The sequence below is a fragment of the Macaca thibetana genome, chromosome 1 (assembly GCF_024542745.1).
Source record: "Macaca thibetana thibetana isolate TM-01 chromosome 1, ASM2454274v1, whole genome shotgun sequence".
NCBI lineage: Eukaryota > Metazoa > Chordata > Mammalia > Primates > Cercopithecidae > Macaca > Macaca thibetana.
In genome coordinates, this window is record NC_065578.1 from 62,544,484 (window position 1) to 62,560,724 (window position 16,241).

The 16,241-nt window shown below is 42.7% G+C and overlaps 1 protein-coding gene and 1 pseudogene across 1 annotated transcript in view; one reads left to right on the plus strand and one right to left on the minus strand.

Moving 5' to 3' along the window:
* Positions 1-6,264: 6,264 nt before the first annotated feature.
* On the minus strand, positions 6,265-14,637 carry LOC126948543 (dnaJ homolog subfamily C member 7-like; annotated as a pseudogene).
* Positions 14,217-16,241, plus strand: part of ALG6 (ALG6 alpha-1,3-glucosyltransferase) — a 65,636-nt gene continuing 63,611 nt past the window's right edge. Inside the window, exon 1 of the mRNA XM_050755897.1 lies at positions 14,217-14,324. The gene's annotated coding sequence lies outside the window, so the exon portion shown is untranslated. The remainder of the gene's footprint in view (positions 14,325-16,241) is intronic.

The following is a 16,241-nucleotide window of genomic DNA, read 5'->3' on the forward strand; positions in this document are numbered from 1 at the left end:
AACAGGAGCCTCCAGAGAAAGGTTTTCGGCTTCCCTGATGCCTTTAGGGGAAATTCATTTGGGAAGCGAAGTATACACAACCAGAAAGCTTCCAGCAGAGAACAAACCAAGGAGTCAAATTAGTGTCTAATATAAGTAGATACCAGCTTTGATGCATTTCATTTAAACCACAATGTTCTGTAGAATTCTTTGGAGAAGAAAATGCAGAGTATCTGATGAATTGTAATTATGTTTCACTGGGGTCTATTTTGGAGAATGTTCACACTTTTCCAGCCCCTCTCATTTCTTTGAATAGGATTTAGTACTTTCTGGCCCCGCCCTTCCAATCAGCCCAAATGTTTACCTAGGGTAATGCAGTAGTTCCATCTTTCCCAGGAATAGTTATAAAGAACAAACGCTCCAGTATTTTAAAAGTAAACACCACAACAATATTCCACAACAGCTTTGGATAGGGGCTTTGAAATAATTTTTTTTTTAAATTTAAAATTTCTTCTCATACTATGCTTTCTCTTTTTTAAATTAAAAATTTTTTTCTTTTGTTTTTAACTTAATAGAGACGAGATCTCACTATATTGCCCAGACTGGTTTCCATCTCCTGGGCTCAAGCAGTCCTCCCACCTCAGCCTCCCAAAGTGTTGGGATTACAGGTGCGAGCCACTGTGTCCAGCCATCATATACTTTCATGGGTTGTAGACTTGGATGCTATAGTTGAAGGGAGAAGATGCTTTCCTCCTCTTAGCTCTCTTCTCTGGATCCTAAAGAAATCCTAGATGAGAAAGGGCACTTAGAGGTTATTTCTTTTGCTTAAGTGACTACTGTAAATTCAATAACAGTTTAGTTCTGTTCAGTTCAGCTATTATTCCAGAAAACTAACTCCATCAATTATAGAAAATAACTTTTTATAGATAGAGTTTTTACAAACCTATATTCACTACATATCCAGGAAGGATTATTTTCCTTTACACCATCAAAGCACCCAGGTTCTTTCCTTCATTTTATGAGAATCATTCCGGTGATATGTAGTAGCTACTATTATTGGGCACATGTGGTATCTCATTTAGATTTTTAAATCCATGTTTCTAGAGGCAGAGTGCTGTCTTGACAATATCTGCTGTCTCCTTTCTCATTAAAACCAAACCCCAAACCTACTATCAAACAAAACAGTGATACAAAAATCACATCCTACATATTTTGTGTCCTGCCCCTCTCCTCAGATTCATTTTTAGTTTGGCAATCTTTTATAACTTTGGTGAACAAAAACAAAAACTCAAGTAAGAAGAAAAGACTTTATTTTGTGTTTTACCCTGTTTCACTGGCATAGACTTTGATCCCTTACTATAAATAAAAATCTATTTCAAAATCTGACTTTAAATCTTGATGTATTTACTGTAAATTTTATAAGTTGGAACCTCCTACTATCTTGATTTATATGATTTTAAATGGAGTTCTTACCGTTTCCCTCGGGAAGAATTTTTGATTTGAATAGTTCTTACTGGCAGGTTGCTTCCTTTATGTTTAGCCCAAATTTTCATTTTCAAAGACCATTTTAGACAAGTACCATGATAACTCTAAGCCAATGGATCTGTGTGCCACATAATAGAGTGTGACAATCCACTCAGTTGTGAAAGACACTGAAGATAAAGTAATAAAGCAGCATTTGTGTTATCACATTGGCTTTACAAATCTACTTAAGCACTGACCCAACAGTGTTATTCACTATTGGGAATTATGGATGTTTATAATTGTCCCAAAATGCATTGGGCTAAGTTATACCATACATCATAGATTTAAAATTAAATTCAAGATCCTGGGCTGAGAGAGATGCAGATTTGTGACACTCCTTGGAGGTTTGGGGGTCCATGAACCAACGAATACATTATATTGTCACATTAAAGAACTCTTTTTATCTGTAAAGATGTCACGTGTATTTTTTTATGGTCCATATAAACAAACTTATATGTATGATTATATACATATATATGGTTGAAACATCTGTATGTTTGTATATATATGAGAATAATTCCAGCTGGCATCTGAAATTGGCAGTAAAATAACAATGATTATATTCTTCTGGACTGTGTATAAATTACTGGTGTAAGCTCCTTAAGGGCAGGCTGTTTAGTCAATAAATATTTATTGAATAAATATATTCACAAGTAATTATAAATTTAACTTGATTTGCGTCACTTAAACAATAGAAATCAAAACCACTCTATTCACAGTAGAAAACAATTCATTTTTAGGCCTGGTGTGGTGGCTCACGCCCATAATCCCAGGACTTTGGGAGGCTGAGGTGGGTGAATCACTTGAGCTCAGGAGTTTGAGACCAGCTTGGCCAATAGAGAAACCCCGTCTCTACTAAAAGTACAAAAATAAACTGGGCATAGTGGTGGGCACCTGTAATCCCAGCTACTCGGGAGGCTGAGGCAGGATAATTGCTTGAATCTAGGAGGTGGAGGTTGCCGTGAGCTGAGATTGTACCACTGCACTCCAGCCAGGGCAACAGAGCCAGACTCAGTCTCAAAAAAGGAAGAAACGAAGGAAACGAAGGAAACGAAGGAAGGAAGGGAGGAAGGGAAGGAAGGAAGGAAGGAAGGAAGGAAGGAAGGAAGGAAGGAAGGAAGGAAGGGGAGGGAGGGCGGGCATATTTCTTCACTCTTTCCACAGAAAGGACTAAAACCAAAAACCAATCCAATAGCAATGAGCATCCTCAGCATATAGGTTGTGGTCTTGAAATACTGTTTGCTGCTAAAAGGAACCAGGGTTCTTGAAGAAATAGCTAATTAAAGGTTTGGAAAATAAACATACAAAAATAAACCTGGAACATCTTTTTATACCAGATAGCAAGGAAACTATGATCCAAGTAAAGACTGCTAGGTCATGTCAATAGGACTCAGGAGCCAACTTAAAGAGACTCCCACTAGCCGTGAGACACACTGAACACCAGTAAGCACAGTAACTACACTGGATTGAAACACATCAAATGTGAATTGTCTGTCACACGCTCCATGAGTTTATGATACTTTTAAAAAAATTGTCACCAATGGGGAAGCTAATAAACCAACTCATTATTTTGAAATCTCTTCCCTTCCCCTTCCCTCTCCCTTTCTTTCACACACACACACACACACACACACACACACACACACACACGATCACCCTTGTTTCAAAACACAGAACAGACTTACAGATGAGAGGAATCTCTTTTGGAACTTCAGAAACCAACCTCATATTTGGAGGAACCAAATTGGAATCAACTTAAAACTGAATTGGTTTTTTTCTCGATGAAGTCTTGCTCTGTCTCCCAAGTTGGAGTACAGTGGTGGGGTGATTTTGGCTCACTGACATCTCTGTCTCCCAGGTTCAAGTGATTCTCATACCTCAGCCTGCCGAGTAGCTGAGATTATAGGTGCACGCCACCACACCCAGCTAATTTTTTGTTTTTTTGTTTTTGAGACGGAGTCTCGCTCTGTCGCCCAGGCTGGAGTGCAGTGGCATGATCTCGGCTCACTGCAATCTCCGTCTCCCAGGTTCATGCCATTCTCCTGCCTCAGCCTCCTGAGTAGCTGGGACTACAGGCACCCACCACCACGCCTGGCTAATCTTTTGTATTTTTAGTAGAGATGGGGTTTCACCATGTTAGCCAGGATGGTCTCGATCTCTTGACCTGGTGATCCGCCCGCATCGGCCTCCCAAAGTGCTGGGATTATAGGCGTGAGCCACCACGCCCGGCCTTGTATTTTTAATAGAGATGGGGTTTCACCATGTTGGCCAGGCTGGTCTCTAACTCCTGGCCTCAAGTGATCTGCCTACCTCGGCCTCCCAAAAGGCTGAGATTCCAGGCGTCAGCTACTGTGCCTGACCTACTTTTAATTTCCTTTCTTTCCTCTCTCCTTTCTTCATTCCCTCCCTCCCTTCCTTCTTTTTTCCTTTCTTCCTTCCAATAATTCAATAAAATAAATCCTGAATGTATATCAATACTTTACTTCTAGGCCAGGCGCAGTGGCTCACTTTGGGAGGCTAAGGTGGGCAGATTGCTTGAGGTCAGGAGTTTGAGACCAGCCTGGCCAAAGTGGTGAAACCCCACTTCTACCGAAAATACAAAAAAATTAGCCAGGCGTAGTGGTGTGGGCCTGTAGTCCCAGCTACTTGGGAGGCTGAGGCAGGAGAATTGCTTTGAACCCGCGAGGTGGAGGTTGCAGTGAGCTGAGATTGCACCACTGTACTCCAGCCTGGGCGACAGAGAGCAAGATTCTGTCTCAAAAAAAAAAAAAAAAAAAAAAAAAAGAAAAAAGAAAGAAAGAAATATTTAACTTTATCTTTCATGTTTAACTCATTTTTCCCATGCCAAGAATCATGGTCTCAAAATGCCAGGCATGATAGAATTTGAATAGCATATATATCTTCATTTTCTTTATCCCACTTTACACATACAGTAGTCTCAGAATAACAATTCCAACCCTAATACCCACAATACCATTACTAACAATTATTTATTTTAACAGATTTTTTTCACTTAAGGTATATCACACTAAGAATTAGCCATAAAATTACTGTATTGTTTTCTTTTCGTTTCTTTGAGACAGGATCTTACTCTGTCGTCTAGGCTGGAGTGCAGCTGCACAATCATGGTTTACTGCATCCTCAACCTCCTGGGCTCATGTGATCCTTCCACCTCAGCCTCCCAAGTAGCTGGGACCACAGGTGTGTGCCACCACACCCAGATAATTTTTAAAATTTTTTTGTAGAGATGGGGTCTCCCTGTGTTGTCCAGGCTGGTCTTGAACTGCTGGGCTCAAGTGATCCTCGTGCCTGTGCCTCCCAAAGTGCTGGGATCGCAGTCATGAGCCACTGCACCCAGGCCCTACTGTGTTTTTTCTATTTCTTCTTTTTTTAATGGGGTCTCGTTATATTGCCCAGGCTGGCGTCAAACTCCTGGGCTCAAGTGATCCTTCTGCCTCACAGCCTCCTGAGTAACTGGAATTACAGCTGGGCTAAATTATATGTTTTAAAGTCACTTGGAACAGTCTCTTTGTGTAGCTGAAACATCAGCTGGATATATAGTTAAGTTCTTTTGTTTCATTTTATTTTTGAATTTTAGGAATTTATTTTTTCCATTTTAATTTTGCTTTATCATTAATTTAATCAGCAAATTTCATATTCTGACTTCCTTTAAATAGTCCTGAAAATGAATAAAAGTAACTAAGATCTATGTTTTAATCATTTTAATCAATTTAATCATTGTTCAGATACTTATTGATGTATCTCTTAGGGAAATTGTGCAGTGTCTTACACCAGCATTTCCAAAAGTGTGTTTCATGGACCACTCTTCCAAGAAGTGGGTGGTGGGGTGGGTGTGAAGATAGGAGTCTATAGTCAAATAAGGCTGAAAATCCTATATTCTCTTGGAGAATCATGATGTACATAACATACAAAAGGCTTTGAAAGCCAGGTGCAGGGGCATGTGCTTATAATCCTATCTTCTTGGGAGTCTGAGGCAGGAGGATTACGTTAGCCAGGATTTTGAGAGCAGCCTGGCAACATAGTGAGACCCTGCCTTAAAAAACAGCCACTGAGAAGATCTGAAGTAAGGAACCTTTTTTCCTTAGATTTGCATAACCTAGTGTTTTAAAATTTATTTATCTGGACTGGGTGTGGTGACTCACACCTGTAATCCCAGCACTTTGGGAGGCCAAGGCAAGTGGATCACCTGAGGTCAGGAGTTCGAGACCAGCCTGGCCAACATGGTGAAACCTCATCTCTACTAAGAACAGAAAAATTAGCTAGGTGTGGTGGCAGGCGCCTGTAAACCCAGCTACTGAGGAGGCTAAGGCAAGAGTATCGCTTGAACCCGGGAGGCGGAGGTTGCAGTAAGCTAAGATTGTATCACTACACTCCAGCCTGGATGATAGAGTAAAACGCTGTCTCAACAAATAAATATACAAATAAATAAATAAAATTTGTCTGTATGAAGAGACTGTCTCACACCTTTTTTTTTCTCTTTTTTGTTTTCTGTTTTAATAAAGTTAAAGAGTAAAATAAAAATTCACAAGCTGCTTCCTTGTCCATCTGCCTACCTCCCTCCCCTAACTGCAGTCTTTGGCACTGGTTCATTATCCTTCACCCCATTCACACAGACACTGGATATCCAACTGAGAAAACAGAACTGCTCTAAGTACATGGAGACATGATGTGAATTGTGTCCACATTCAAGATTAAACTGAGTGACTCTGCATTTTCTGGCTTCTGGGTGGTTGCTCTTCATTAGGCAAATAGAAAAAAATTCCCTGGACCAGACGCTTCAAAGCTGAAGCCCCAAGACCACTGAAGAATGCCTTGAAGATACTATTTGCATCAAAATCACCCATATTCATGCCCTCCTTGTCCAGGTCTTGGCCACTCTCCTGGAGAGTCTTTTTCTTGGGATCAGAGAAGATGGTAAAGGCCTCTCCAATTTCTTTGAACCTCCCCTCCTCCTTCTGAACTTCAGCACTGCCTCCACTGTGCCAATCTGGATGGTGCATTAAGGCCCATTTGTGATAAGCTGTCTTGATCTTGTCCTCAGAGGCATTCTTGTCCACTCCCAGAATCTTGTAGTAATCTTTCTTCTTACCCTTCTTCAGTTTCAGCTGTGCATTTTTTAGGAGTTGTTTGTGTTTTTTTGTTTTCTCTATCTGATACACTTTTTCATAATTGTGCACGGCTTCTTCATACTGTTTCATGTTCATGTAACACTGAACTCTTCTCAAGTAGGCTTTTAAATAGGTGTCATTGAGCTTCACTGTATTTGTGCAGTCTTGTATTGCATTATCTAGTTTCCTAAGCTTAGAATTAATCATAACCTGATTATAGTAGAGTTTAGTATTTATTTTTATATTGTTGGGGTTTACCCCAGGGCTCCCATGTACAGTTCGTACGCTAGCTTGTAATTTCCTTCCTTAAATGCTTTATTTCTGTCTCCTTTCTTTGCTTTGAGTGCTTTGGGATTTCTGCAAGCAATGCAGGCCCTCTCATGGAGCCATCCTGAGAGCCTATACAAAAACCTTAACTGCCTTCTCAATACAATCTTCATAATAAAGGCAAAGACCTTACACATACAGAGGATCTGCATTGGTGGACTCCATTTGTAAAATGTCACTGGCTACAGATTGTGCTTCTGGATATGACCCAGCATTACTAAATATTCTGCTTTGAGGATTTTGAAGCAATGGCAGGCAGGGGCAAGTAGGAGGGCACAGTCCATGCAGAGAACAACCTTTCTAATATCATGCTTCTCAAAATCTGTTTTTGCTAACTTCTCATATTCCATGATTGAATTAGCATTCTTGAACTCCTGTTATTCCTGAGCATTTTTATGATCCAGTTCTAGGGCTCTCTGGAAACTGACATATGGCCATGGCATTCTCTAGGGAGAGAGGGGGCACTTGCCCTCTCCTAGATGTCCCTGAACAAAACTGTCATCCAATCTCAATGACTGGTGTGCATCTCCAAGAGCTTCCTGGAACCTTCCAAGCATAATCAATGTGGCTGCTTGATTACTGTAATAGCTAGTATTTTTAGGACATATGCCTAAGGCTTTTGTATAATTGTAAGCTTCGTTGTAATCTTTCTTCACATAATATGCATTTCCTTGTTCCTTGAAATACTCTGCTTTCCATGGTGTACAATTGTTGGTTAGACTTCTCCCTTCCCTAGAAGTGAAGTTCTGATGGGCAGCCAGCAAGTCTAACTTGTCTGGTTTCTATTAGCACATGGCTCTGCATCTGGCACAGACAGAGCAGATGCTCAGAAAACATTTGATTAACAAGTGATTGAGTAAAGGAAGCACTACTTAGTATGGTAGCCTTTAGAGAGATATTTTGTTGGCCTGGCGCAATGGCTCATGCCTATAATCCCAGTACTTTGGGAGGCCGAGGTGGGCAGATCACCTGAGGTCAGGAGTTTGAGACCAGCCTGGCCAACATGGTGAAACCCTGTCTCTACTGAAAAGACAAAAGTTAGCCAGGTGTGGTGGCACATGCCTGTTATCCCAGCTACTCAGGAGGCTGAGGCAGGAGAATTGCTTGAACACGGGAGGCAGAGGTTACAATAAGCCAAGATCGTGCCTCTGCACTCCAGCCTAGGCAACAGAATGAGACTCTGTCTCAAAAAAAAAAAAAAAAAAAAAGAACATTTGGGCATCAGAGACACCAGAACAGCAGTCTGCAACTAGGGATCCTAGAACTTTCTCTTTTTGTGACAATAGTTATTATCTCACTGAATGAGAGTTCTGTGGAACATGCTTTAGGGAAATGTCACTCTCAAGTTTTCTTATATGTCAGAAGGGGATAATAACACCTGTTCTACCATTATCTCAGAGTTACTGTGAAGATCAAGTGAGCTGGATATGAAAGACTTTTGCTAATGCCTATACTGAAACATGACAATGTAAAGTTTAACTCTAACACTCTGCTACTTAGGTGAACTTATGCCCTACATGGGGCAAGAGTATAATGAGACTTGGAGGTTACAGAATAATGGAAAAGGAGTCATTTTGACCCATAAAAGGGTCAATTAAGGAACAGGTGCTGATAAGAAAATAGATTCTATTTCGTGCAGCACACCAACATGGCACAAGTATACATATGTAACAAACCTGCACGTTATGCACATGTACCCTACAACTTAAAGTATAATAATAATAAATAAATTAAAAAAAAAAGAAAATAGATTCTATTTCAAAGAATAGTTATGATCAGGTGAATGGCTTTCACTTAAAATCAGAGAAGATCTGAAACTTATATAGAAAATGGCTTGTTTTCTTACCAAGTGGAAGTGATCTAGGAAAGGGACTAGAAACTATTATAAAAGTATGATTTGTGTGAGGAAGTTTGCCTAGCTGATTGAATATTAACAGTACCTTTAATAAAGTATATAATAGTTTGTTAAGGTTGCTGTAACAAAATAGCACAGGCTGTGTGGCTTAAACAACATAAATTTATTTTCTCAGAGTTCTGGAGGCTTGAAGTCAGAGATCAAAGTGTCTGCAGAGCTGATTTCTTTTGAGGCCTCTCTCCTTTTCTTGCAGATGGCCCTATTCTCCTGTCTTCACATGGTCTTTCTTCTGTGTGCATGCATATCTGTGTTCAAATTTCCATTCTTACAAGGATCCAGGTATGTTGGACTAGGGCCCATCCTAATGTCCTGACTTAATCTTAATTACCTCTTTAAAATCCCTATATCCAAATATAGTCACATTCTAAGGCACTGGGGATTAGGACTTCGACATATGAATTTTGAGGGCTACAATTCAGGCCAAAACAAGTTACATGCAATTTGTACCATGCGATTATTATCTTTACTTTATACACATGAAATGGCCACCAGAGGTTGCTCCTTTTGTGAAAGACATGGCAGAAAGACAAGAAAGTAAGGGGATTTGAACTCTGATTTTCTGGCTAGTGACAAAAAAAATTATTAGTTAGCTGGGCTCTTGCCCATTTCTAGTTTCATCCCAACTTTTCTGTAGTGGATTACAGATGGCCACAAATTCTTTCCTACCTTCCCCTTGAGAGGCAGAATCTATTCCTACTCTCCTTGTATCATGGCTAGGTTGCTGTGTGACTTGGAAGGCTGGGGTGTTAAGAGATCTGCAACTTTTGCCTTTGCTGCTTGGAATGCTCTCTCGGGGAAGTGCGCTGCCATGTAAAAAGTTTGCAAAACTTTCTGGAGAGAGAAGCCCTGTGGAGAGAGGGCTGAAGCCATTCACAGATGTTTCAGCCTCAGCTGATCTCCCAGCTGAATGCAGCCTCATGAGTGACCTCAGACAATCCCAGTGGAACAGATGAACCACCTACCTGAACCCTGCCTAGATTCTTGATCCATAGAATCATGAGCAAATAAAAACATTGCTACATAAGCCACCAAATTTTGGAGTAATTTGTTACACAGCAGTAGATAATTGAAGCCATCACCTATTAGTCAAACTGACTTTAGAGATTAATACTATTCATTTCATATTCTTATTTAAAATGCAACTTTTTTTTTTTTTTTTTTTTTTTTTTTTGAGACGGAGTCTCTCTCTGTCGCCCAGGCTGGAATGCATGCAGTGGTGTGGATCTTGGCTCACTGCAAGCTCCGCCTCCCAGGTTCACGCCATTCTCCTGTCTCAGCCTCCTGGGTAGCTGGTACCCATCACCATGCCCAGCTAATTTTTTTTGTCTTTTTAGTAGAGGCGGGGTTTCATCGTGTTAGCCAGGATGATCTCAATCTCCTAACCTCATGATCCGCCCGCCTCGGCCTCCCAAAGTGCTGGGATTACAGGCATGACCCACCATGCCTGGCCAACAAAAACTTTTAAGAAGGATTATGCATTAGTGTAATTTGATTTCAGATAATTTTTTATTTTTTTATTTTTTTGAGACAGAGTTGTGCTCTGTCACTCAGGCTGGAGGGCATTGGTGCAATCATGGTTCACTGCAGCCTCAGCGTCCCTGGGCTCAAGTGATCCTCCCATCTCAACCTCCTGAGTAGCTGGTACTATATGAGCACACCACCACACCTGGCTAATTTTTATAAACTTTTTAAAGAGAGAGGGTTTCACCATGCTGCTCAGTCTGGTCTTCAACTCCTGGGCTCAAAGGATCTGCCTACCTCAGCCTCCCAAAATGCTGGGATTACAGCTGTGAGCTACTACGTCTGGTCGTGGTTTCAGATAAAATTTTCAGATAAGAACATTAGGCTTCTGGTGGGGATGTAAATATATGTATGTATGGGCTGCTATATGGTAGGGGAAAGAAGACACTTCAAAGAAAGGAAAAGGCTATGAAAAAGTGAGCACATGTTAAAGACAAATGGTAACAGCTATTATTTATTGATTGTGTACTGTATGTCAGGCAGTATATTCAAGTTTTATATGCATGATTTCATTTTACTCTTATTAAAATTCAAAGAAGATGACATTATTATTAATTCTTTTTTGTTTTTTGTAGGTGAAGTAATTATGCCAGAGACATTAGGAGACTTTACCAAGTTCACACAGCTAGAAAGTAGAAGAACTAAGATTTAAATCTAAATCTGTTTGTCTTCAGAGTCAGAGACTAGTTCTTTTTTTTTTTTTTTTTTTTTTTTTGAGACGGAGTCTCGCTGTGTCGCCCAGGCTGGAGTGCAGTGGCCGGATCTCAGCTCACTGCAAGCTCTGCCTCCCGGGTTTTAACGCCATTCTCCTGCCTCAGCCTCCCGAGTAGCCGGGACTACAGGCGCCCGCCACCTCGCCCGGCTAGTTTTTTGTATTTTTTAGTAGAGACAGGGTTTCACCGTGTTAGCCAGGATGGTCTCGAACTCCTGACCTCATGATCCGCCCGTCTCGGCCTCCCAAAGTGCTGGGATTACAGGCTTGAGCCACCGCGCCCGGCCGAGACTAGTTCTTAATCACCTTTCTACACTGCCTCTAAACTTGATCTACTCTATAATTTTGCTATGGCTTACCCTTTTTGCTTATAGTAAATGCTGTCATTCAAAATGCATTTTGTGAGCATCTGTTATGTAAAGGCACTGGATATTCAGATGCGAAAGATGATCCCTATTGGAGGTAAACAGCAGGAGAAGGTATACAGATGGCAGTGGTGGGACAATTCAGCTATGAGTTAGTGACTGTGATGTCTCCTCCACTATTTATTCATGAATATTTTGAGCATCAACTTTTTGTTAAATACTGGGTCAGAAGCTGTTGGGTTGAGAAACAGGAAGGAGAGATTGATACAAACTTTCATCACTTTAAGATGTATACTTTTTTACATATTAATATTTCTGAAATTATATGTGTTTTACAGTAATTACTAGCTTAAATGGTAGCATTGTTTTCTTCCTCAGTGGTACATAAAATAATGATGGTGGAATTTTAGATTCAATAAAATATGATTTTCAGTCTGCCAAACATGGTTCTTGTTCACAAGATGCTTAATATTTACGATCCTGCAATGTACTGGATTTCTCCCTACATTTGTAACCATGTAACATCCTTCACCAATGTGCCGTCCTCCTCTTGGCCTGAGATAATGCATTTATTCAAGTATGGTTGTTTATTTTCTCTCTATACTGTCTCCATCATTGTTCAGCAAATGAAACGCTTTCATCTCTCTATCTTCACCCCAACTTCTTTCCTGGGCTCTGATTCATAACTGACACCTGAGTATTACAACTGTCTTTTCTTTATGTTACCTTGACCTCAATACAATGCACCATCTTCCCCTCCAAGCCAGATTATTCTCCAGGCTTCCCAAGATCTATCAGTTCTTGGGAACTGTAATTCACACTTGAGACCTTGGGAGCCATCCTTGATTCTTCCCTCTCCTTCGTTTCACTTGTACATATCTAGTATGCTATTAAGACCTGTACATGAGCCAGGTGTGGTGGCTCACGCCTGTAATCCCAGCACTTTGGGAGGCCAAGGCGGGCGGATCACCTGAGGTTGGGAGTTCGAGACCAGCCTGACTAACACAGAGAAACCCCATCTCTACTAAACATACAAAATTAGCCGGGTATGGTGGCGCATGCCTGTAATCCCAACTACTTGGGAGGTTGAGGCAGGAGAATTGCTTGAACCCAGGAGGTGGAGGTTGCGGTGAGCCAAGATCGTGCCATTGCATTCCAGCCTGGGCAACAAGAGAACAAGAGCGAAACTCCGTCTCAGAAAAAAATAAAAAATAAAAATAAAAAGACCCGTACATGTTTCTTCTTGCATTGATCTCTCCCTTTCCAGTTCCACTATTGCCATCTCAGTCCAAGCCCTTGTCTAATCATGCATGAACTGCTATAGTCTCCCTATGATTCATCTGATTCATTTTCACCACTTTAAGTTTTCTCTAACACTGTATTGTACACTTGACTCCCTGCTAAAAGTCATTTAATAGCCCCTTACTGATCACTGGATACATTCCAGACACCACAGCCTGGTATTCAAGTCTCTCTACAATTACCAGTCCTTTCCAGCTTCATCACCCACCATCTAAACTGGAGGAAATGTTCTACACTTTTCAGCTGCCACAATATTTGGCTTGAACCATTTCCTTTGTCTAGATTCCTATTCTCATTCTCTGGGCTTATCCAGCCAGGCTTTCCTTCAAAGCTCAGCTGACTCCTCCAGGAAAAACATTTCCTGATGGTTTGCAGTTTACAGTGAACCTTCTTCTCCTAACTCCTACAGTGCTTAGTGCATATATAAGTAATGTAACATTTAGTATGTGTTCCCTTCTATAGCTTTTTATCCTTTTACGCATAAAAATGTCTTTCCAATGAGAATTAAGTGCCTTGAGGGCAGGGACCTGGCCATATTTCTCCATATTCCCAGTGTTGATGGTCTTTTAGATATAATCGTATTTTAGACCTGGAAGTTCACCTAGCCTTACTGATTCCTTTCACAGTTGAAGAAACTGAGGCCCAGAGAGAAGTTGTTCAGACTCAGTAGAAAGCCATAGTCATAGCCAAATATTTGCTAACACTTACAAATTATAGGGGTTGGCTTACGTAGAACGGCAAGATTCATTAGTGGGGAATGAGGGCACTCTCTGAACAAAGGAAGCAAGTAAAAATCATCACAGCCGTCCATGCATGACTGGACAGGGGCCTAGACTAAGATGGAAATAGTGGAACTCAAAAGGAAGGGATCAATGCAAAAGGAAAAGTGTGCAGGTCTTGCTAACTTACTAGATAGGTATTTTTGGCAAGTTTGGGACCAGTTGATTCAAGCTGCCCCCTGGGGCACGTGTAGTGGCTACTCGAGGGCTGGGCGGTCCTTTTACACAACGCACAGGCGCTCGAAAATGGTTGGATGTTCAATGTTTCTTACTTGAGGGGGCTGCCCAGTCTTCTTCTTCTCTGGCATGTGGGTGGAAGAAAGTGAAACAGGTTGGCTTTCTGGCTCCTCGAGGGCACAGGCCCAGAGGAAGCCGTACTGCCCAGTGGTGAGGACCGGCCAAGGCTCTCTGCTCAGTGCAGCAAACCAGGGCCCGCCCCTGACAGGAATCCGTTGGCTAAGCAGCCGTTCTGGCCTTGGCCACTATCCCAGGAAAGAAGAGCAAGGGGCTTTCCACCTGCCCCTAGCCTAACCCGGGGCTGGAGACCTCTCGGGTTCCAGCGGCTCTTGCCCCGCCTCCTAAGCCGGCCGCCTCTTCTCCAGTCCAGGTTGCCCGCCCCTCCCCTCACGCTTGACGGGCTCGCTCCCGCACCGGGCGCGCGGGTACACGGAGGCGGAAGGCTGGAGGGGCAGTCTGCCGCCGGGGTGAGCGCGCAGGCGCCTTCCTGGGACCAGCTGCAGGCGCGAATCCCAGCGGTCGGCGGGCGGCGGGGTAAGAGCATGGGATCCCCTGGGTTCCGGACCCCGGGCCAGTGTGGGGAGGTGCCGGGGGCTCGCAACGCGCCACGAGGCGGCGCAGAGCTGGCGACCCGGCTCCCAGCTCCGCTCCACTCCCAGGGACGCGACGCGAGGCCTCCCCAGCCCTTCCTGCAGGGTCGCTTGGGGATCGGATGAGGGGACGCGGTGATAGTGGTGGCACTTGCAGGCTGGGGCGGTCCTGTCACCCTTGTCCTTGCGCTTCTGAGAGCTTGGCCCTCAAGAGGAGGGGCGGAGAAACGTGAGAAGGGATCCCTTTCGCCCCACATGCTCGCCCGGCATAGCTGCACTCCACGGTGTTGTGTCCACTGCGGTGGAAGGACCTTTCAGACTAAAAGGAGCAAAGTCAGCTCTGGGATGTGGACCGCGGCGGGCTTGGCGTTTGTAGAGATGCACCGTCAGGGCAAAGGATGACGAAAAGCGCCTCTACTGCTTGCCTAGCAACTTCGTGGCCAGTGGATGGGTTAGAAAGTTACTGTATTCTGATTTACAGGTGGAAAAAGTCGCAAATAACCCTTTTTCTGGTTTAAGGAGAAGAGAGTGGTTAAAAACCTCGCATAATATCTTTAACCACACAGGGATCAGTAAAATTAGGTACCTCCCCGCTTTGCACACACAGATACACACAGCTCCATTCAGCAAGTACTTCTTGGGTACCTGCCTTCTGCTAACACTGTTCTACAAGTGGGGAACAGAGAGCAACGACTAAGACAGGAGGATCCCTGCTTATAGGGAGCCTTTACTCTAGTCGACACATCCAAGTAATTTCCTTTTACACTTTTTTTTTTTTTTAAATTGAGATGGAATCTTGCACTGTCGCCCAGGCTGGAGAGCAGTGGTGCGATCTCAGCTCACTGCAACCTCTGCCTTCCGGGTTCAAGCGATTCTCCTGCCTTAGCCTCCCGAGTAGCTGGGATTACAGGAACAAGTCACCACGCCCGGCTAATTTTTGTATTTTTAGTAGAGATGGGGTTTCACCATATTGACCAGGCTGGTCTCAAACTCCTGACCTCAGGTGATCCACTTGCCTTGGCCTCCCAAAGCGCTGGGATTACAGGGGTGAGCCACCGCGCCCAGCCCCTTTTATGCTTTTTAAATTGGAATATAACATAGAGAAAAATACTGTACACAAATTATAAGTTGTAACTTGTTAATTTATCCTAAAGTCAACACATCTCCTAACCACTACTCAAATCAAGAAGCAAGGTTCACAGCATTTCAGAAGAACTCTCTAGGCACCCCTCCCAACCATCATCCCTTCTTTCCTCCCCAAAGGTAACCTCTTTCCTGATTTTTAACACCATAGATTAGTTTTGCCTATTTATGAACCTTTCATGGAACCATATGATATGTATTCTTTGGTGTCCAGCATTTATACTGAAAATTTTGTATGTGAGATTGCACCATGTCATGTGAAAATACAGTTCCTGATAGTGAAAAGAATTAGGAAGCAAATTGAAGGTAATGATACAAACAGTAAGGGGAGGAAACTTTAGTAGGATAGTCAGGGATGATCTTTCTGAGGGGATGATTTGAGATATGGCATGAATGACAAAAGATTAGCCATTCCAATCAGTTCTGGAGTTATCCCATGATGTTTTTATTTTAAATAAGAAAATAATTAGGGCTGGGTGCGGTGGCTTACGCCTGTAATCCCAGCACTTTGGGAGCCCAAGGTGGGCGGATCACCTGAGGTCAGGAGTTCAAGATCAGCCTGGCCAACCTGGAGAAACCATCTCTACTGAAAATACAAAAATTAGTGGGCGTGGTAGCGGGCGCCTGTAATCCTGGCTACTCAGGAGGCTGAGGCAAGAGAATCACTTGAACCCAGGAGGTGGAGGTTGCAGTGAGCCGAGATTGTGCCATTGCACTC